This window comes from Zootermopsis nevadensis, unplaced genomic scaffold, assembly GCF_977971745.1.
Source record: "Zootermopsis nevadensis isolate Lab colony 2312 unplaced genomic scaffold, Znev_1.0 Znev_ptg000008l, whole genome shotgun sequence".
NCBI lineage: Eukaryota > Metazoa > Arthropoda > Insecta > Blattodea > Termopsidae > Zootermopsis > Zootermopsis nevadensis.
The window spans coordinates 15,806,803-15,829,805 of record NW_028259140.1 but is presented as its reverse complement, the minus strand read 5'-3'; the positions used below and the strand labels follow the sequence as shown (position 1 = coordinate 15,829,805).

Below are 23,003 nucleotides of genomic sequence, written 5' to 3'. Positions count from 1 at the left end.
ATACACAAAACTAGGAACTTGAATTTAGTTAAGGCACAGACAGCGTAATAGAAAAATGTGACAGCTGAAATCAAATGGGGAACTCAAGGCATATCCAGGAGTCTCAGCACAAGTAAATCTGTGTAACCTTCTTCATTTTAATCTCATTCGTAATAAAGGAATCGATTGAAGATTGTTCTTGTGCTTTCGCCCTTAAACGCTGCCTTGCTCAGAAGCGTCGAGGCCATCTGATCAAATTAGCAACTGCTCGGCTAAACTACAGTTCGTATCCTGACGCGGGGAGTCCGGGGCCCATCGATTCCCTGCCAGGGATACGACACGGTCGTGGAGGACCCACTGGATAGGAGGCCGGGTGGGCCCCAGAGGCTAGACGAAAAATCCTCTGCCCCTGTCGGCGATCATTATTAAAAATATTACTAACCACTTCTTGCTATATTTAGATGATTCTACAATGAACTTCTTAATTTCTGACTTTCGCTGTGTCTTATTAGCAACGTACAGTGAATTCATTGGTAAGTTCAAGGCAACTGTCACTTTCAGACTCACCACCAGACGACGTGTGGCTCCACAAAACAGTAGAATCAGCTTTCCTGTGTCTTCGCATTTCATGCTAGAAGCCGGGAAGTGAGCGCATTGCACTTTCAACTATTCCGCATATTTTAATGATCTCGTAACAGACAGACGATAAAGTCACTGAAACGTCCATGTGTCGCCATTCTTGCCAAAAGTATTTCCCGCTTATCACCGAACAGAAGGCTCGCTATTTTGTTCCTAATGGCTGCCACCCGTCCTTGTTCTGCGCCAGATGATTTCACGTAAGACCTTATTTATTTACGCTCCATTTTAATATTATACCGCAATCTGCGTCTAGCCGTACCAGGGAACTGGTTCTCATTGCGAGTATAACACCGCCAGCCAATCGCCTGATACGTGAGTCGAGCCAACTTAATAAATTGTGACGCGTGTTAATTGGGGGCGTGGCACAAGGCCGAGGTTCGTTCCCTGGAGAAGCTCATCCGGCCTTTCGACTGCTGATCGACGCGACGTTCTGGTTTACAATTCCCCTCACCTTCTCGCAGAAACGACCGACAAACTTCCACCTCGTCAGCCGAAATGCGCCGAATAAATAAGAGAATGAGATTATACCCTGTCCATTCTATGTCGGCACACCCTCCGAGGCACGGACAGACGCAAGAGGGCCCATTCGATCATTCACTTATTATGAGCTTCATCGTCTGTTTAAGACAAGCAAAGTTGAAAGAGCACACTCGGAAGACGAAGGAGTAGATGCGAGGATAACATTAAACAGCATCATAAAGTGTGTGAGGACGTTGACTAAATTCACGTGGCTCAGGACAGGGTCTATGGCGGGATGTCGCGAACACGGTAACGAAACGTCGTGTTCCAATAAAATGCATGGAAATTTTTTCCCTCGTTGGGCGCACTGTTAGATTCTCAAGGACTGAAGGAGCTGGAACAAAGTAAATAATACATGGGCAGGCACTAAAATTAACGACTGCCTTATTTATGGCAAGAAAAGACATGGCTTACCTCCTCCATTAGCTATTACATCTCTTATTGCGGAAGCCAGGGCCTACTCAAAACTTCCTTTCGCTTCCTGTTCTATCCGTTTTCATTACACAAGTATTTAATGAAGAGACCTAAATTATTAAAATGTGTTGATAAATCTGACCAAAAATACAAATTAAATACAAAAACACATAAACTACCAATGTAAACACTAATATAAATGTAAAACACTAAGAAATACTAAAACAATACAAGGAAAGAACATAGAAGCGATAACCGAATTAAAACAAATAACCAAGCTAGACCACTCTCTAGACCATTTCTCTTAATGAGAAAGTGTCCTCAATAGAAACAAAGTTTATGCCAAACACGTCCACAAATTTACATACGTCATTTGCAGCAATGACACACCTGGCTGAAGAACTATGTCTAAGAGCACTGCACACACTAAAAGTAGAAAATTCTCTTGTTTATCCTAACGACACACGAATACCAACAGCGTCCATGATGGAATTGCAATTTATTTTGCCCTTAAATACATTAACCCTTGTACGTAGCGATTGGCCGACAGCAGAACTCACGAACTCTAGCGGAGAGAATGCTAAACCAAAAATTACGTGGTCCGATTTGATTGGAAAGACCTGTCCATCAGCTTTTAAATACGTCAGATTGATGTCAGACCCGGAAGTGAAAGTCAGTCATTATTGATTTCTGTCGAGAGGCAGTGCAGTCTCCGTGATTCAACGTTTGCCTTGGAATTTAGCTAAGAGTTATTCGCCCTCTTAAGTTCAAACTTTCGGACGTCGGTACTCAAACAAATACGTTCAGCGGGATAATTAGCAACATTCATTTCCTGCGGTACATATTAAACTACTGTGTGTTTCGTATCATCAAGCTCCGTGTATTGACTTTCGACATTAAACGTGTGCACAAAGAGGCGAGTGTCTCTTATGGTGACAGCCAAATACTAAATTCCAGATGTACCTGATTTACTGAAGTTGGACATGACTAAATGTGACCTGTGTGTGCATATATATATACATATATATTTCTGACAAGCCGGATCTTTGTAATATCTCGATACATTCTAAAATAAAATTGTGACATGTGTATTAATAATTCTCAAGCGTAAGCAGACCAGACATGGAATTCAACAACTACAATTGCGTAAAATCATGCACAAGTGACGTGAGCCTATAGTCTATCGAGGTCAACAAATCTTTGAAGTGTAAAGCTATGGTAGTGACTGAAACAATAAGTTTGCTCTAAAATGTAAGGACATGAAATATTTGATTGTTTAATATCGTGCAATCGGTACTGGAACTCATACGATGCCTTAACATAGACAATTTGCATCACGTCACTGCGCATCAGCTTCTGCGCAGATGCCCCATTAACCTAACCCAACTCAATCCTACAGGGGTATTCTGCGTCAGCTTGAACATCGCCACCTGCGCACGCATTTTCGAAGTAGACCATGGATGGTCGGAAATTGCTGAAATTTTGTATGGACGTCGTGCCACAGGTAAGTAATAAAAATTCATACTCTTTCGTGTAGCAACATTTGTAATTAATTCACACGAAGGCATCAAAGTCGCGAGGTGGAAGATACGCGAAATCGGCCACGATCACAAACATCCGACTTTATCAACAAGCAATTATGCACAAAGACGTTTGTTTATAATATCTAACTGGTGCCTATTCGTGCGCAGATACGTCATAAGTCTAACAAATGCACAAAATGACTGCAGAAAGATTTTTATGGCGAAGAAACAGATAGTGACTATGGTTATCTAAGCGCGTTGTAGCCTCATACATAAGGATTCGCGCACAGAATTCACTATACGTATACAAAGGGGTTACAATTGAATCCTAAAACATTCAAGTGACGGAAATTAAGAAAAACAACAATTAATAACAAATAATAAGGAATAAAGTGCTCTGAAATTTAAAGTAGTTAAAATCAATTCATATGTACGTGTGATTTTAAACTGAAGAAAACCGGTAATTGCGCAAACTGGTAAATTTCCTTTTAATATTTTCCAATTTATTCGGTTGCGGCTTCAAGTTATAATTAGCGAATAACAACATTCTTATTCAAGCCTTTCACAAACAGATACACACGCCATAAAGATCGAAGTTATTGCTTGCCTCACTTATTAATCAGGTCATGGTATGTCCTAACTCATTTAGACTCTGAAGAAGTATCATTAATTATTTCTGTGGAAAGTGAAAACTGGTATCACATTTTACCCAAAGTGTTTTATTTCTGTATATTATATGTTTAGAAAAGTGGTTCTCAAACAAAAGTTTTGTCTGGGCCATATTCACTTTTACATAACATTTACATGTAATTGTGCCAAAACCTAAGTAGACTGTGATAATTTTTTAAACATCTTGCTTCCTTTGTTTCTACTGTGAACCATAAAACTAACATAATAAAAAGTAGAATAAGAATATTCTACTGGTTTATCCTCTCAGAATAATCTCCTATTAAATCCATACAGTTCTATCATTGGTGCTAACCTAACAGTAAACAGTTTTTGAAGATCATTTTTAGTGCTGCTGTTTAATGTCTTGAATTTAGTGTTTATGGTGTCCTTTTAAACAGTTCATGAGTTTGAGAAATAAAAAAATTGTTAGGAGGCAAGAAGACAAGAGGTTTAATTATTGTTATCTATTTTGTATATTATTCATACCTTCTCTTTGAATCTCCTGAACCAATGTTCTTAATGTGTCACCCATTTTTACAGTGAACATGTATCAAGAACTGATAAAAGTGAACTCTAAACAAAAGAAGCCACAAGCACAGTTACAGCCTTTTACAAAAGAATAGTTTCACTGTCATTGAACTTTTGAATCTTTCATTGAGAGTTTGCTTTGCTGACTCAGATATATGACAGGTTTTATTCATTTGTTGTATCAGCGCAAACTGGATGACGCACAGGAGCTTTCGAAGCAGACGGAGAAGGAATTGAAGGAACTGTGGATCACTTGCAGGTTGATGTTGACTCACTAGAAACAGAAAGAGGAGAATTAAAGGAGAAACTAAAGAACTACTCAAAGAAAGCTTTAATAGAGGGTATTTCAAAAACAGCAGGTCAGTTGACTCCCTACTGTATGATTGCGTGTGCGTATATATATCCTCACACCAAACGTCGTGATCGAGTGTTTACCACTCCTGCTTTGTACTAAGGAGGTTCTGGGTTCAAATCTCTGCCCGAGAGACTTTCTATCATGACTGGTTTTTTCCGTGGTTTTCCTCAGTCCTTCTAGGCAAATGCCAGAATAGCTCCTTAAAGAAGGCTACAACTGCTTCCTTCCACATCCTTTCCAATTCACTATCTTCCTGTCATTTGACACTGTAGTCTCAGCTACTGGAAAAAGCATCATTAAATAAACTACAAATCAATAAATAAATATCCTGACTTCATTAGAATGTTATGATGTGGTTGTTGGTTATTTTTTTCTTAATTCTTATTGGTGCTGATATTTATTTTAATGATTTGTCGCTATTTGTTTGTGAGTCCAAAGTGCAGGTGTCTGTAGATTGACAATAGCTGATGACATATCTAATACTAGTTATTGTGTATTTATATCTTCTGAATAATTCACTGCAGTAATGTTCCTATTTTATCAGTGAGTTCTCCTAGTCCAGTGCAGTAGCCATCAACACGAAGCTTGCCTGCAGTGGTTCATGACACCACTTGTGATGCAGGAGATTAAATGCTTGAGAATTGCACTGAGAAATGTTCAGAATGAAAAACTTCAGCTCCAGACAAAACTTGCAAAGAATCAGCTGGACAGTTTACAGCCGCTGAAGGTGAGAAACTGTTATTTTTGAACTTGTGTTAACGACCATACACAAAAGAAGAAATACTATGCAATATGCATTAGTGGTACTGCAAAATGTAATGATTCTATAAAGATATGTGACAGTTACTGATTTATTGTACTAGTTATGTTGGTCATTGTCAATTGTCTGACGTAAGTAGGATGATTTTGCACTAACTCTATACACATGTGCAGTCATTTCTACATTTATGTGATAGATGCATGAAAAATTGTGTTAACAACATTAAACCAAAGTTAAGTTATGAGAGTCATTAATAAATTATTTGCACTTTCTAGCTGCAAATATGTGTGGTGGCAGTGATAGCGAATCTGTTGTTAGTAGCAACTTCAAAAATACTGAGAATGTTTTAATAGCTAAGGCACTGTTAAACACCTGCTTATTGGAACTGCTGCCAAAACATGATGATTTGTTTTAGTGGTACTGCTGATGGTGTGAATGTAAATGCTTCTAAATGTTGCTGTATATTCCTCTAAATTGTGGTCTTTAAATGTCAAGTGTGTGGATTAGATTAGGGATTATGATTTTTGTAAAGTGTCTTCTTTCTTAAGAAATGGCCAGGTACTACATGTGGGATGGACTTTCAGGTAGAGGCCCTTTGTGCATTATCTGAATTTCAATCCCTGAGGTACATTTGCTAATTGTTTTATAGTCTTTCTGTGATTCTATTAGGTACTGTGCGTTACTGTAATCTTGAGACTTTCAAGGAATGCAGGAAGTCCGAAGCGGTAAAGGCAGACGCTGTCTTTCCTCCTACACCCCACTTCCTCACCCCACAAATCTTAAGATTACAGTCACGAACAGTATATTTGTTTATATACTGCTTCAGATTCCGAAGAAGAAAATATTTTGCAGAGAATTGGAAGTTCCGAAGGGCAAGATGACAAAGAAAACCAAGAGGAAAGTAACTTGGGCAATTTAAAAAAGAAAGCCTCAGCTTTATATAAAGTAAGTTAGTGATTATAATCAGCAGAGCCAGTACATTGGAATATTACCACTTTCTTTTGTTTTGGACTTCATCCATCATATGTTTTTAAAAAGTCAAAAAATCTCAAAACTTTATAAAATCACTAATCTGTCATTTGCATAAGGTCTCCCAAGTGGTCTCTTTCCTTAGGGTCTTCTAACATTTTGTTTGAATTTCTTATCTTCCCATGCTGCATGCCCTGCCTATCTTATCCTATTTTATTTCATCACTCTAATAATATTTGACAAAGAGTGAGAAATATTAGATTTCTCATATTGTCACTTTTCCCTCTTTCTGTTACTTCATGTTTTCTTGGTCCAAATGTTCTCAAAACTCATTTGATCAAAAACTTTCTGTTTCTGGTCTTCTTTAGCATGATAGACCAATAGTTCTGTAGTTAATATGAAGTGGTCTAGGGTGAGACCCTGGTACTTTCTTTATTGCTGGGGCATTGCCCTTGCATACTCTCGGAATGTCTCTTTTTAAACTTTGAAAAATTATATAAAATAAAAGTCACAACTTATAAGTCCTTTAATTTATGATCTCTCTGTTGGAGGCAAAAGCATTATGTATGTGCATTTTGTGAGATGTTTCTATATTTAAATTCTGCATTTAAAAGTGTAAATATAACATTAAGTAATGACCAGAACAGCTTTATATCAGGATTTGTGTCAATTTCTGTCAACCTAGAACTGCATGCTAGACCACCTGAGACTTTAATTTGTAAGACTACTTTGCTGGAAACCAATTATCATGCCCATATAAAAAACTGGCAAAATTATAGTTTTTTATTATTATTAGATTTTTTATAGGAGACAGCAATGAATATGGGTAACCACTGACACTGTGCCTTTTATATTTCCAGGAAATATTTCCCGTGATGGTGAACCCTAAAGTTGTTGACATTAGCTCGCGAGTTCCAGGCTCTCCAGCATGGCTGGATAGATTGGCACCAGCAAATTATCTCATTCAGGAGGTGACTAAATTACAGGATTTACAAAAGAGAGTTGAAGAAGTGCAGTATGACCTCTGAAACGTTGGTTAACATCGACCAGACTACACAGCGCAACAACCCGGAAGACAGAAATCTTCATACTCATCGCCCGGATGACGGAGGCAGTAGGACCTCTGAAACGTTGGTAAACATCGACCAGTCTACACAGCGCAACAACCCAGAAGACGGAAAACTTCATACTCATCGCTCTGATGATGGAGGCAGTATGACCTCTGAAACGTTGGTTAACATCGACCAGACTACACAGCGCAACAACCCGGAAGACAGAAATCTTCATACTCATCGCCCGGATGACGGAGGCAGTAGGACCTCTGAAACGTTGGTAAACATCAACCAGTCTACACAGCGCAACAACCCAGAAGACGGAAAACTTCATACTCATCGCCCTGATGATGGAGGCAGTATGACCTCTGAAGCGTTGGTTAACACCGACCAGACTACACAGCGCAACAACCCAGAAGACAGAAATCTTCATACTCATCGCCCTGATGATGGAGGCAGTATGACCTCTGAAACGTTGGTTAACATCGACCAGACTATACAACGCAACAACCCGGAAGACAGAAATCTTCATACTCATCGCCCTGATGATGGAGGCAGTATGACCTCTGAAACGTTGGTAAACATCGACCAGACTACACAGCGCAACAACCCTTAAGACAGAAATCTTCATACTCATCGCCCGGATGACGGAGGCAGTAGGACCTCTGAAACGTTGGTTAACACCGACCAGACTACACAGCGCAACAACCCAGAAGACGGAAAACTTCATACTCATCGCCCTGATGATGGAGGCAGTATGACCTCTGAAGCGTTGGTTAACACCGACCAGACTACACAGCGCAACAACCCAGAAGACAGAAATCTTCATACTCATCGCCCTGATGATGGAGGCAGTATGACCTCTGAAGCGTTGGTTAACACCGACCAGACTACACAGCGCAACAACCCAGAAGACAGAAATCTTCATACTCATCGCCCTGATGACGGAGGCAGTATGACCTCTGAAGCGTTGGTTAACACCGACCAGACTACACAGCGCAACAACCCAGAAGACAGAAATCTTCATACTCATCGCCCTGATGATGGAGGCAGTATGACCTCTGAAGCGTTGGTTAACACCGACCAGACTACACAGCACAACAACCCAGAAGACAGAAATCTTCATACTCATCGCCCTGATGACGGAGGTAGTATGACCTCCGAAGCGTTGGTTAACATCGACCAGACTACACAGCGCAACAACCCAGAAGACAGAAATCTTCATACTCACCGCCCTGATGACGGAGGCAGTATGACCTCCGAAACGTTGGATAACATCGACCAGACTACACAGCGCAACAACCCAGAAGACGGAAAACTTCATACTCATCGCCCTGATGATGGAGGCAGTATGACCTCTGAAACGTTGGTTAACATCGACCAGACTACACAGCGCAACAACCCGGAAGACAGAAATCTTCATACTCATCGCCCGGATGACGGAGGCAGTAGGACCTCTGAAACGTTGGTAAACATCGACCAGTCTACACAGCGCAACAACCCAGAAGACGGAAAACTTCATACTCATCGCCCTGATGATGGAGGCAGTATGACCTCTGAAGCGTTGGTTAACACCGACCAGACTACACAGCGCAACAACCCAGAAGACAGAAATCTTCATACTCATCGCCCTGATGATGGAGGCAGTATGACCTCTGAAACGTTGGTTAACATCGACCAGACTACACAGCGCAATAACCCAGAAGACATAAATCTTCATACTCTGATGACGGAGGCAGTATGACCTCTGAAGCGTTGGTTAACACCGACCAGACTACACAGCGCAACAACCCAGAAGACGGAAATCTTCATACTCATCGCCCGGATGACGGAGGCAGTATGACCTCTGAAGCGTTGGTTAACACCGACCAGACTACACAGCACAACAACCCAGAAGACAGAAATCTTCATACTCATCGCCCTGATGACGGAGGTAGTATGACCTCCGAAGCGTTGGTTAACATCGACCAGACTACACAGCGCAACAACCCAGAAGACAGAAATCTTCATACTCACCGCCCTGATGACGGAGGCAGTATGACCTCCGAAACGTTGGATAACATCGACCAGACTACACAGCGCAACAACCCGGAAGACAGAAATCTTCATACTCATCGCCCTGATGACGGAGGCAGTATGACCTCCGAAACGTTGGATAACATCGACCAGACTACACAGCGCAACAACCCGGAAGACAGAAATCTTCATACTCACCGCTGTGAAAACCTCAAATCTTACAAGATTTGAGTGAATCACCTGTATTGAAAACAATTTAATATCACCAGAAATAAACTTTGTCACAATCCATTGTCATATTCACTAGAGTGAATTTGTATTTGAAAATCTCTGCAGAGGGGGCTGGTAGATTAGACATCATTCTCATTTAAAAACTTATTGGTTCAATCCCAGTCATATGTGTGTATGAATTTTTCTGCTCACAGATTGAAGCTTTCACTTCTGCCAAAGATAAAAACTTAGGCTCCAATCATGATTTGGATCTCATGTCAGACTGCAGGTATTTGTGCTGACCATCATTCTCATGATCGCCCTATCAGTCAGAGTATTGGAATTTGCTGTATGGTGTTTTCACCTCAGAAACAGATTCTGCCCCTTGCATAGTGCTTCGTGCTAATTTCATTGTGCTGTAGTTTCCGATCCTGGCTGTCCTTTCGCGGCGTTGCTTTCATAAATTATTCGAAGATTTTTAGGTTATGGATATGTTTGGTAGTGATGAGTGATAAACAGTGACCTGTGATTTTGTCACTGTGATCAGAAAATCACGATCACTGGAGTGGTTAAAGTGCTCACTAAACAGTGATCACACTGATTGTTAATTTCTTATGCATCCTAGCGAGAACACGGTAGACTATTTTGACTGCTCAGAGCAGTTTAGAGTCAGATCACAGTGATTCTCAGTAATTTCTTATGCATCCTAGCGCATCCTAGTGAGAAAACGGGACACTACAGTACTTTGACAGCTCAGTGCTACTGTCTGTAAATATTACATAAACGATTTCTATACATTTTGTTTCATTTAAAACTTGATTCTGTTTTATAATGTATATTAAATAAATTATATTGTCCGTATCATCATACATGGAGCATAATAATAATACATTTGACTATACAAGTTGCTGTAGGCCTACCGGTACTGCTATCTTTAAATAATATTATTATACAATACCTATATAATATTTGTTTATACCTTTGCCTCACAAATATTAACCCTCACCCACCCTTCCATTAATATGGCACAAAGCATGGTTATAACTTCATAATGATGCTTTACAATTTTAAATAATTTATTTCAATTGCACACTCATAGCTGCCTATCTACAAAGTTGTGTTACATAATATATTATAGCCTAATTCATTTTTGTAAACCATGACTTCACGCAAGCAAATAAAAATAGATTAACAACGCAACAATGCAACATGTGGGAATCAAATTGAACCGTACGCCAGTGTGATGTGATGATGGCGATCACTATATAAGAACTTAAAACACAGGGGGTATGTAAGATTTGAGGTTTTCACAACGGCGAGTTTGAAGATTTCTGTCTTCCGGGTTGTTGTGCTGTGTAGTCTGGTCGATGTTAACCAACGTTTCAGAGGTCACACTGCCTCCGTCATCAGGGCGATGAGTATGAAGATTTCTGTCTTCTGGGTTGTTGCGCTGTGTAGTCTGGTCGATGTTAACCAACGTTTCAGAGGTCACACTGCCTCCGTCATCAGGGTGATGAGTATGAAGATTTCTGTCTTCTGGGTTGTTGCGCTGTGTAGTCTGGTCGATGTTAACCAACATTTCAGAGGTCATACTGCCTCCGTCATCAGAGTATGAAGATTTCTGTCTTCCGGGTTGTTGTGCTGTGTAGTCTGGTCGATGTTAACCAACGTTTCAGAGGTCACACTGCCTCCGTCATCAGGGCGATGAGTATGAAGATTTCTGTCTTCTGGGTTGTTGCGCTGTGTAGTCTGGTCGATGTTAACCAACGTTTCAGAGGTCACACTGCCTCCGTCATCAGGGCGATGAGTATGAAGATTTCTGTCTTCTCGGTTGTTGCGCTGTGTAGTCTGGTCGATGTTAACCAACGTTTCAGAGGTCACACTGCCTCCGTCATCAGGGCGATGAGTATGAAGATTTCTGTCTTCTGGGTTGTTGCGCTGTGTAGTCTGGTCGATGTTAACCAACATTTCAGAGGTCATACTGCCTCCGTCATCAGAGTATGAAGATTTATGTCTTCTGGGTTATTGCGCTGTGTAGTCTGGTCGATGTTAACCAACGTTTCAGAGGTCATACTGCCTCCGTCATCAGAGTATGAAGATTTCTGTCTTCTGGGTTGTTGCGCTGTGTAGTCTGGTCGATGTTAACCAACATTTCAGAGGTCATACTGCCTCCGTCATCAGAGTATGAAGATTTCTGTCTTCTGGGTTGTTGCGCTGTGTAGACTGGTCGATGTTAACCAACGTTTCAGAGGTCATACTGCCTCCGTCATCAGGGCGATGAGTATGAAGATTTCTGTCTTCTGGGTTGTTGCGCTGTGTAGTCTGGTCGATGTTAACCAACATTTCAGAGGTCATACTGCCTCCGTCATCAGAGTATGAAGATTTCTGTCTTCTGGGTTGTTGCGCTGTGTAGTCTGGTCGATGTTAACCAACGTTTCAGAGGTCACACTGCCTCCGTCATCAGGGCGATGAGTATGAAGATTTCTGTCTTCTGGGTTGTTGCGCTGTGTAGTCTGGTCGATGTTAACCAACGTTTCAGAGGTCACACTGCCTCCGTCATCAGGGCGATGAGTATGAAGATTTCTGTCTTCCGGGTTGTTGCGCTGTGTAGTCTGGTCGATGTTTACCAACATTTCAGAGGTCATACTGCCTCCGTCATCAGGGCGATGAGTATGAAGATTTCCGTCTTCTGGGTTGTTGCGCTGTGTAGTCTGGTCGATGTTAACCAACGTTTCAGAGGTCATACTGCCTCCGTCATCAGAGTATGAAGATTTATGTCTTCTGGGTTATTGCGCTGTGTAGTCTGGTCGATGTTAACCAACGTTTCAGAGGTCATACTGCCTCCGTCATCAGAGTATGAAGATTTCTGTCTTCTGGGTTGTTGCGCTGTGTAGTCTGGTCGATGTTAACCAACATTTCAGAGGTCATACTGCCTCCGTCATCAGAGTATGAAGATTTATGTCTTCTGGGTTATTGCGCTGTGTAGTCTGGTCGATGTTAACCAACATTTCAGAGGTCATACTGCCTCCGTCATCAGAGTATGAAGATTTCTGTCTTCTGGGTTGTTGCGCTGTGTAGTCTGGTCGATGTTAACCAACGTTTCAGAGGTCATACTGCCTCCGTCATCAGAGTATGAAGATTTCTGTCTTCTGGGTTGTTGCGCTGTGTAGTCTGGTCGATGTTAACCAACGTTTCAGAGGTCATACTGCCTCCGTCATCAGGGCGGGTATATTTAGATGGTCTATTAAAACATTAGACTGTGACTGCGCTGTGATTTACAATCTAACAATTATACTGACGTATCAGTTGCAAGAAATATACCAAGAATAGGTACAGCAACATCAAGAGCCATTGTAGAGGTAAATTGTTACCTTGAAGAAGCATTTCTTGCAAGGAACGAAGATCCTTTGCAATGGTGGAAAGCGCATCAATTCAATTATCCATACCTCAGCATGGTTGTCCGTGAAATATTTTGTGCATTAGGCAGTCGGTGCCTTGTGAATGAGTTTTTTTCAAAAGCAGGGATGCTGATTACCGAGCGTCGGAATAGACTGAGCAGTAAGAAAGCAAAAATGCTTTTGTTTTTGAATTGTAACGTGGGAAATGTTAGTTAATTCTGTTATTTTCTTGCATGCAAAGTCATTAACACATACACACATATATGTATGTATGTGTATATATATATATATATATATATATATAGGGGGGTAATTAAAATATTGGTTTCTGGTGTATGTATTTATATTAATGTATTTACCTTGTGTTCAGTTTCCAAAATGGCTGATTGCTTGCAACATACAATATTGTATAGGAAATGTTATATTTTGAAAAGAATATTAGTTTAAATAAAGTTAGGCGTACACCTAACCTAACTGTAAACTTTCATTTTAGATACAAAGTATTAAATACAATATTCTTGTAATAAAGTAATTTTATTTTACTTTTTAAATAACCATTATTTCAAATACAACTTACACATTCTGAATTTTCGACATGTTAATTTCTGTAATTTTAGTATTCATAACATCAGCTGTACTGTAATCACACGTAAACAGAGCAGCAACAGACAGCCAATCATATTCGCATTAGCATCACTGTGTACCACCACAGTCAATGTTACCAACTGCCGTCACAGAATGCTGAATGCATGCTCGGATCTCGATCACTATTTCACTGCGTAAGATCATTGTGATTGAAAGTGAGCAATCACAGTCAAACCCGTGTTCACAGAAGACCAGTTTAACTCATCACTACATATAAATGAGCGGTCCATGTCCACTGCTATTTCGTTGCTTGGCAACCATTTAGTTCGTCAAGCAGTAACTATGCGGCGCCACGACAGTAAATAATAGAACATGGTCAATGGGATTAAGCGTATATTAGGTCATCGTAATAAATACAGTTGTTTCAGTCAGTACATTAAAAAAATGAACCAGGACCAAGAATGGACGCTTTTGCTAGTCCGCAATACGTCAATATCAAGAGCAAGAGCGAGAAAGCAATTATTTAAGAAACGCGTGTGTTCCGAACAGGAGCTCGTCTGTCCGATTCTTTTGTTTTGGAAGAGGTCGCTTTCATGAAGCATTAAGAAAAGAGACTGATCTCTTTCTTCTGACATGTTTTAACCCTTCAGCGTGGAGTGCCGAGCACTGCTCGCATAATGCGCGCTAAGATTTCTCCTTCTACGTAGCGACTGACCTTGTTGTTTATGTATTATGGCTCCAGTAGCCGTGTAGAGAAAAAAAGCTGGCTGTCGATTGATATATAACATGACTCTGACAGATCGATTTTACCAGTGTTTTTCGACTTTGAAATATAGATCGATTATTGAACTCAATTGCATTCAGTCTCTGCTCTGTAGTTCCCTCTATCGAAGACGAATGAAGTAATATAGTTACGGCTACGACAGCTGTGTAGGACACATTGCAAGCTTTGCAACGGTATGTGATGTCAGCAAGCTGGTATGAACGGACTTCTGTAGCACATATCTGCCGTCAGTCAGCCGCGATTATGGCTTCGAGTAGCAGACGTTTTTTGTCTCCCAAGCAGAAAATCCTCCCACAGCACAGTATAGACTTCCGATTTAAATGCTCGGCTTTGTGTTTGGGAAGTGAATTATATCGCTGTAGAAACGTATTGTTAAAATACCAATCACGCGGCACAGTATTGTAAAGAACTGAACACGATCTTCAACAATACTTGTGAGAGGAACGGTGAAAAAAGGAATGTTTTTACTTAAAATCCCCTTGTACGTATAAACGACGTACGAATGGAATGCAAAGGAAATCAAATTGAAAAGGAAGACATGAATAACACTGTTCTTTTTAATGCAGACAAACCAAATGTGCATGAAGGGAGAAAAGAGAATCTGTCTGGAAGGAAAGAAAATCGATTTAATATAGTCCGTGAAAACAATCGGCCGGCCTATATTACGTAAATGTTGTAGCCTGCTCTCTCCTGCCAGGAAATTACCAGTTCGCCTGCAACTTACAGTATAGTCAGCACGCACAACTACTTTGTCGGAGAAGTTGCCTGCGCTGTAGGCTATTTTAAAATAAAACTTGACCAGTAAAAACACTGCATGGTGGAGGTGGGGTGTGAATACATCTTACCCTGAAACTTCAAAAGAGACCTTGGATGAACTAGGCATAGATGGGGGGTGATATTAAAATAGACCTTAGGAAGAACGTAGGATGGTGTCAATTGGATTCATTTGGCTCAGAATAGAGACAGGCACTAACTGTTGTGAACATGGCGATGAACTTTCGTGTTCCAAGAAAGGGTATGAATTTTTTGAACAGCTGAGCGCCTACAAACTTCTTGGGATGGCCTCCACTGCATGGAGTTGGTTTGTCAGCTAGTTGCTGGGTCCTCGCAGAGAAATGTAGGCCTAGCAGTTCTTTTGTAGCTGTAAGGGGTCACGGAAAACTGCCTTGCTTCTTTGGTTTTGGGAGTCTGTTGCCCATTAAAAAATGTTACTTACCTGTATTTTCCTGTTTTCATATTTTTCGAATAAAATCTTCGTTTTGGGTATTTCTTTGGTTTTTACTCTTTATAATACAAATATTAGGCCTATTAGAATGTTTATTTTCTTTGTTCGAAGTATTTTAACAGATTTTTACTTCTTAGCAAAATATTCATGCCCATATTAAGGCATAATAAATTGTGTTTATTTATAAAATACACATCTTATCTTTTTTCTTACTTGTTGCCTTAATCTTCCACTTATTGTTAAGTATTTTCCTTGTTTTCTAATTATTTAACTTTTTATATCACAGTTCCCTGTTTAAAAAAATATGGCATTTCCAAAAGTTAAATATTAAACTTCCTCTGTTACTACTCGTATGCTGATTATTTTCTGTCTCACAGGACACTTTTCCTTCAAGCTTAATAGTTTCTTGTTAAGTTTCTTGTGTTAAAATATTGACGAAAGTTTCCTACTTTGAAAGTTATTTCTGAAGGTCTTTTGATTTCTAAATGATAATATGACCATCGGTTAATTGTGGAGACTTTAAATAATTATATTACTCAACTGTAGTTAGACAGCGTGTTAATTTCTTCTTTCCATTTTATTTAAATTTTATTGTGATAATTATATTAGGAGCTACATTTGAATGATTTACATCAGAATAGAATCAGCTTCCGAATTTGCATTTGTATTAGAAGCCCACGCTATTACTAACAGCTGACAGCCCTTCGCGTAACAGAATTTTGGAATTATACTCTAAATGAGAAAAGTAAGTACAGAAGTGAAAGACTGAAAGTGATTATACTATATGAGTCTGAAAAGTTTTAAACGAAATTATGTCCAATCTGGAGTCACAATGGCGTTCTGTTCTGCGAATAATGTGGAATCTTTTGAGGGTTACACTGCGTCTTTTTACAGATGTTGATTCCGAACTCGATTCTGAAGAAGAAACTTTGTATTGCATATAAGTACATTTACGTTATCCAGAGTCGGACTTGGGCAAATCTGCTATCGAGAGGCGTATCATTTCATAAGCTGCAGCTGAAACTATAGTGCTTGTAGCTTCAAGATGCCCTTCGCCAGTAGAGAACATTTAAACAAAGCTATCAGGTGATAGACGCAGAAAGGCAAATATCCTGATGTAGTAGTTTAATTCCAGCTGTAAACGTCACGAGTATATAATAATTGAACAATGAATGGCCCGGTTTTAATAACGGTGCTAAAATATGCAGCGAAAGGTGAAAATCAGTCTGAAATACAGTTACATTGAAAGAGACTCGAGATACAATGGACATAGTGGTAACGGGCGGGGGTTGGTTGCGGGGGAGAGGAGTACGCTGCTGTAAGCGAAGTGTTCACAGTTTATTGGCAATGCATTGTATTCCTGATAACCGAAGCAAGTAACCATAGTTGCTGTATTGTCTTTCTGTGCTTTGTTTCGTTCTTACTTTACTCATTTACGTTATCTTTTTTTCTTTTATCATTATTTCTCTCTATTTTCTTTGTTTCTTTAGAAACGTGCAAATTTATGTTCAATCGTAAGTCTTTCTTAATCCAGAGACTTACTTTTCAGCTTATCTTTTATGATCTCGAAACAACCTAAAATGATCTGTAAGGACTTGTAACGAATCCGATATGTAGCAAAGCTGTGAGCTGTTTGACAGAGTGGTTAATCTTATACACAGCCTCCTCCTGTTTTCGGAGCCCACATTAATACCAGCTGCCATCAAAGCGAGTTCCTTGATGTTTATAAGGCTGTGGCAATCTCATGTAATCGTGAAAGTGTTCTGACTGCCTCGTACATCGCGTTCCTCAGACAATGGAAAATTCCAGGTGTGATTGCTGTGTAGAGCATCAGTCACTGTTACAAGCCCCTGAGTCCTTACAGTGCTGCCATCATCATGAGAAATCTTTTCTGCTCGCAACTCTCGGTCGTGGACACCGGACGGACGAATCAGAAGCTAACGTCTGAACTCAAGTGAGTCTGCGGTTGGAAAGGACAGTGTTCTACACGGACCAGCACGCGCAACCCTCCTGACCATGAAACTGGCGTCTGAGATCTTATTACGATGTTTTTGTCGAATCTAAAGGTCGATCTATCTTCTAAACACCACGATCTCCCGAACAGCCTTACAAGACAGTTCGAAATTCTGGGAACCCCGTGTTACTGCCTAGTTTCTTTATATTTACGTCAAAAATGGTGAAGTTTATTGGATCAATTGTTTTCCTTTGAGAGAAAAGTTAATCCATCTACATATTTACAAAGCATTTTTCTGTATTTCATAACAAATACGTGTTCTGTAACATCAATTTGAGGATAGGAAAATGTAGTAGAATAATATTCAAAGAACACAAAAAATAATATTAATATTTTATTCAATCTGGATTCTCTCGTTGTTCATGAGACTGTCTGCCGTGCCCCTAAATGTCCTTTTCCTGGCTAGTAGTAGTGTGTGAAATGTTGCAGTTACTGGAAACCACTAAATTTGCTCACAGTCTCACGTTGACTTGTTTCAGGGTAGTAAATATTTTCGCAAGACACGTGTCTTGTCGTTTATCAAAATTCTAGTCCTTATTTATCTTGGTTCTTGGCTACTCACAAATGAACTGTACGAGTGAGTCCATGTGGTGCCTTAATTCAGAATCCAGCGTCGCTTTCAATTGATTAACAAAGGTCAAAGAATCCTGGAACAAGGTAAATAGAGCGTATCACCCTTCACCTACATGTGGGGATCCTGCTGCCACGAAAGCAAATTGTTGGCAGTCAGGTGGAATGGCTAGACGGTATTTATTCAAGCACATTTCACCCCTCACTTGGTCGTCTCCTGTTTATTGCGTTCTAATTGAATTTCTTCATTCATTTGGGTTCCGAAACAAGTTGTGTTCGGGGGCGCCCATACTTGAGTGCATAGAATCAGCTTGTGAGATATTTGTCATTTATACGACTTGTAATGTTAAAGGTAGAACCATGGTGGTCTAGCGGTTAGAACGCTGGCCTTGTAATCCTGGGGTCTCGGGTTCGATTCCCGGCGGTGCCCGAATTTATAACTTGTGCTGGGCAAGGCCGTGGTCTAGGCAACACGGAGTTTTCCTCCGTGGCATCCCAACAATTACTCCATTCACACACAGAAGAAGGCAATGGCAAACCACTTCTGGATCATCTGCCAAGAACGTATATGAACAGGTCCCAGTCCGAGAAAAGGATGGAAGGATCCTGTTCATATGGACCTGTCGTCAGACAGAACACTAAATAATAATAATAATAATGTTAAAGGTGTAGTGCTTTGGGGTGGGATGGTTACTCGAAGTTCATGAAATGAATGCTCAGTATGGAATCATGCCCGCACGTCGCTGTGTTTCGTATTTTAAATTACTGACACTAAAACTCTTGTATGTAGCTTTAGTCCAACATCTTTAATTTACCAAAACCGGTTCATTTTGTAAATAAATTATATTTTTACACATTTTTTTGTAACGCCTTGCATTAATAGAATGCGCTAAGCTACCAGGAATACTTTTCTTAGCCATATCATGTCTCATGCTGCTGCACAGACGAAAACTGGCCACAGATGGCCACTGCTAGGATGCCACGTGCAACTACAATTGGTGCACTTTGTAGAGTTCACTCAATTTTAATGTTCATTTTCTTAAACTTTTCAATTCCCAGCACGTGACTTCCAAGACGTAAATCTTAACATTTTTGCTGTCTCAGATTAAAATTTCAATTACGATTTCTTATTCAGTGATCCAGCCATAAACTGAAGACCTTGATTTTACAACCGAATGAAACTCGATCATGCTGCCACAGTCATTCCAGATGACGGCTTAATGAAAGACTGTTTGGAAGAATGTTTTAATCGCCGATGTCATAATAAGGCAGGGTTTCTGAACCTCTTCCATTACTGGGACAACATTTACCCCTTCTTATCGAAATATAGGCTAAATGTTTATAAATGGAACAAATTCGTCAGGACCCCATATTTTTATATTGAGAGTCCTACAAATTTAGACCAACTACTGCAAAGAGATTCACACATTACTCAGTGCCCTTTTTGAGTGATCAGTTCTATTTTCTGTTCTGTTACTGTCATTCGCACGCGTCTCTCCATATGCCCATTAGTGAGACGAGTCCTGCCGTTCTTCACTAAGATGAACAGCTGTTCACAAGGACATGCGCTGCCAAACATTCATTCATTTGTCAAGTGGAATTCTCTGAACAGAAGTTTCTGTGATCCGCTGTCTCTACAGCTCTCTTACTGTGTGCAATATTTATTCTTGTAAGTATACACACACTTCCGTTTCCAGTTGCGGAGTTTATACTATTTACAACCACCAGTTATTGACTTATTAGAGAAAAATTACGTGGGCCTCAAAAAATAAATCGGCCGCCTGCGGAATGGGCATCCCTGTCTTCAGGTTCGTGTTTTGTCACGTCTTCACTGAAATTTCAGGTTCTTGTGGCGGTGGATTTGAAACGCGGTTAGGTTAGGTTAGGTTAGGTTAGATTAAGCAATCTTTAACAAGAACCAGTAAAGTCGATGACAAAATTGAATATCATACCGAGGTTTGTCAAAATCATTCATGTAATGTGGATGCTGTTACTTCCGAACAGACCGACTAAAGTGACGAAAACGTAGGTGTTTTTGAAATGCAGCTGAAGTGAGTGTATTGTTAAAAGTGGGAAGGTAGAAGTTGCATGATGTTTTTCACTTGGAAATCTTTAATTCCAAAACACGAAAGTCATCGGTTTGTCCCTATCATGTAGCTAAAACCTACAATGATGATAAGAGAGACGAGAAGGGGAACTCCATATTTTGCACTCTTCACCGCTGGGTTGCGACACCAGGCAGCCTTGTCGGTGGCTATCAGCTTTTTACAGGAATGTCTAGCGGTTAGAACGCTGGCCTTGTAATCCTGGGGTCTCGGGTTCGATTCCCGGCGGTGCCCGAATTTATAACTTCTGTTGGGCAAGGCCGTGGTCTAGGCAACACGGAGTTTTCCTCCGTGGCATCCCAACAATTACTCCATTCACACACAGAAGAAGGCAATGGCAAACCACTTCTGGATCATCTGCCAAGAACGAATATGAACAGGTCCCAGTCCGAGAAAAGGATGGAAGGATCCTGTTCATATGGACCTGTCGTCACACAGAACACAAAATAATAATAAGATGAGGTGGTCTAGCGGTTAGAACGCTGGCCTTGTAATCCTGGGGTCTCGGGTTCGATCCCCGGTCGTGCCCGAATTTATAACTTGTGTTGGGCAAGGCCGTAGTCTAGGCAACACGGAGTTTTCCTCCGTGGCATCCCAACAATTACTCCATTCACACACAGAAGAAGGCAATGGCAAACCACTTCTGGATCATCTGCCAAGAACGTATATGAACAGGTCCCAGTCCGAGAAAAGGATGGAAGGATCCTGTTCATAATAAGTCGGCAACCTCCTGTAAAGGAGACGGCGTAATAAAGAAGAATCGCTTCCATCTTTAGAGTGTGTGCCTGACGTTTACAATCATGAGAATAATGCATCAGTCCTACTCTTGAACATAGACACATGGTTTAAAGTATTCTGCATTTCCTGCTTTCTGTTATTAAATGCCATTCAAAATCGCAGAAAACGCCTGCGTGAATTACTTAGGCTCACCCGCCTGAACAGCCTGCCGGAGTAGTTGCCGAATCATCAGGCTTCTTGGAAACTTGAAGAGAGTTACTAAATTCATAAAGTTATAGGAATAGTTGCAGGCACATCTAAACACCTTTACCTTCGTCATAGAATATACGTACTTATGTAGTATTATAGTCATCCATACCGAATATTTGCAAATAAAAATAATTGATTCGAAATCTCACATACTGGCCAAAGGGCCTATACAAAAATTGTCAAATCCTTGACAACGAACTAAGCTCAGTGCAATGCAGACGAACACGGGGAGTGTAGATGAAATCTATCTGTATAGAAGGCCACCGCAATAGACCGGTACCTCCACAGCTTCAAAGACTGGACTTGATTGCAGGGAGAGAACAAGAACGTAGAACCCTTTTAGGGTAATACAAAACGCTAGTTCATTATTTAGATTTTAATTATCGGCAATATAATTAAAGAAATGTAGGATTCCGAGAAAACATATTTTCACTCACTTCATTGAATCACGTTTAAATATAGATTACCCTTCGACGACTTTTACTGCAGTTGTTGGTGCTATTGAAATTGAAAGGGGAGTTTTCTAGGTTAAGCACGTGATGCGTTTGTTATTGTCATGTTTCTCCCCACCTGTGTAAGTGGTCCCCCCTCTACCAAGTGCCAACAGCCTCTTCGGAAGGTGGAGGTCAGGGCACCCTCATGCCCTTGGGGTGAGAAAGCATCCCTAAAGGCGGATGAGTCAACGGCTTACGATGCGGAAGGCAAGGGGAATCCACCTCATTAAAGATCCCTCAGGATTTCCGAAGTATCAGCAGCTGAAGCTGCTGCCAATCAATTCTAGTATTGATTACAAAAGAAGAAGAAGAAGCAGTTTGTGCAGGTGTCTCTGATGCGCGCGCAGCTTGTGGAAGTGTTATTCCGGGATGCTGGGGAGCTAGTTGCTTGTATGTCAGAAGCCAGCTGACAGATGAATTTAAGAGCAAAATATCGTGAAAGGTGTCACTGTTACTTCCAAGTTTCGTTGTGGTGGATGATTACTTTAGAATTACAGAACAGTTAGATTGTTAATACGAACTGAAAGAAAGGCATGTACGTTCCTTTCTTATTTTAGCTAATGGAAAATGGCTGAAACTAGGAACAACGCAATGACAGATTTTTTTACGTTGTGAAAGACAAAAAACCTTTTTTGTCCGTGAGTTGGAAAGTGTCACAGTTATCTGCGTCGATTTTGTTACGTAACTATGTGGTAATAAACGTTGTATGATTGTGAACTATCTGTGGATGAAAGTCAAGGTTATTTTGTTGGTGAGAATTTGACTTTGCATGCCGCCTGTGAAGTATGCTATATGTGAAGACAAGTGTTGATCACTTTCAAAGTCTCTTTACGGTAAATCTTATGTATTAATGCTATTTCATTTATATAAATGAACCATTCCAGAGGTAAACGAGTGCATAACGTTTCACTGGTTTTCTGTTGAATGTTTCAAGCGATAAGAAATGGACTCAAGATAGATACAGAAGGAACTTTGTTGGTGAAAACAGTTTCTCAGTCGTTACAAGCGCCGAAAAACTAAAAACCCCTTTCTGACAATACACTGTTTTTCATTGCAAAATATGTTCTTAGTGATGTTAACAAATTGAAGTGGTAGTTATGATTGTTGGTGTATTACTTTTGAAGAAGAATCAGTTGATATGGCACCGCGACGAAACCATCACGGCGGTCATGGCGGGGGCCACGGGGGTCATGGTGGCGCCACTGGAG

The 23,003-nt window shown here is 40.4% G+C and overlaps 1 long non-coding RNA gene across 3 annotated transcripts; it reads left to right on the top strand.

Moving 5' to 3' along the window:
- Positions 1 to 4,459: 4,459 nt before the first annotated feature.
- LOC147874532 (uncharacterized) lies at positions 4,460 to 7,449 on the top strand. Of its 3 annotated transcripts, none has more exons than XR_015534213.1 (3): positions 4,460 to 4,630; positions 5,171 to 5,353; positions 7,216 to 7,449. It is a non-coding gene; the product is annotated as an uncharacterized LOC147874532 (long non-coding RNA). The 3 variants fall into 3 exon arrangements; XR_015534214.1 differs by lacking the exon at positions 4,460 to 4,630 and adding an exon at positions 6,213 to 6,331 and having other exon boundaries at positions 5,067 to 5,353; XR_015534212.1 differs by lacking the exon at positions 4,460 to 4,630 and having other exon boundaries at positions 5,067 to 5,353.
- Positions 7,450 to 23,003: the final 15,554 nt, after the last annotated feature.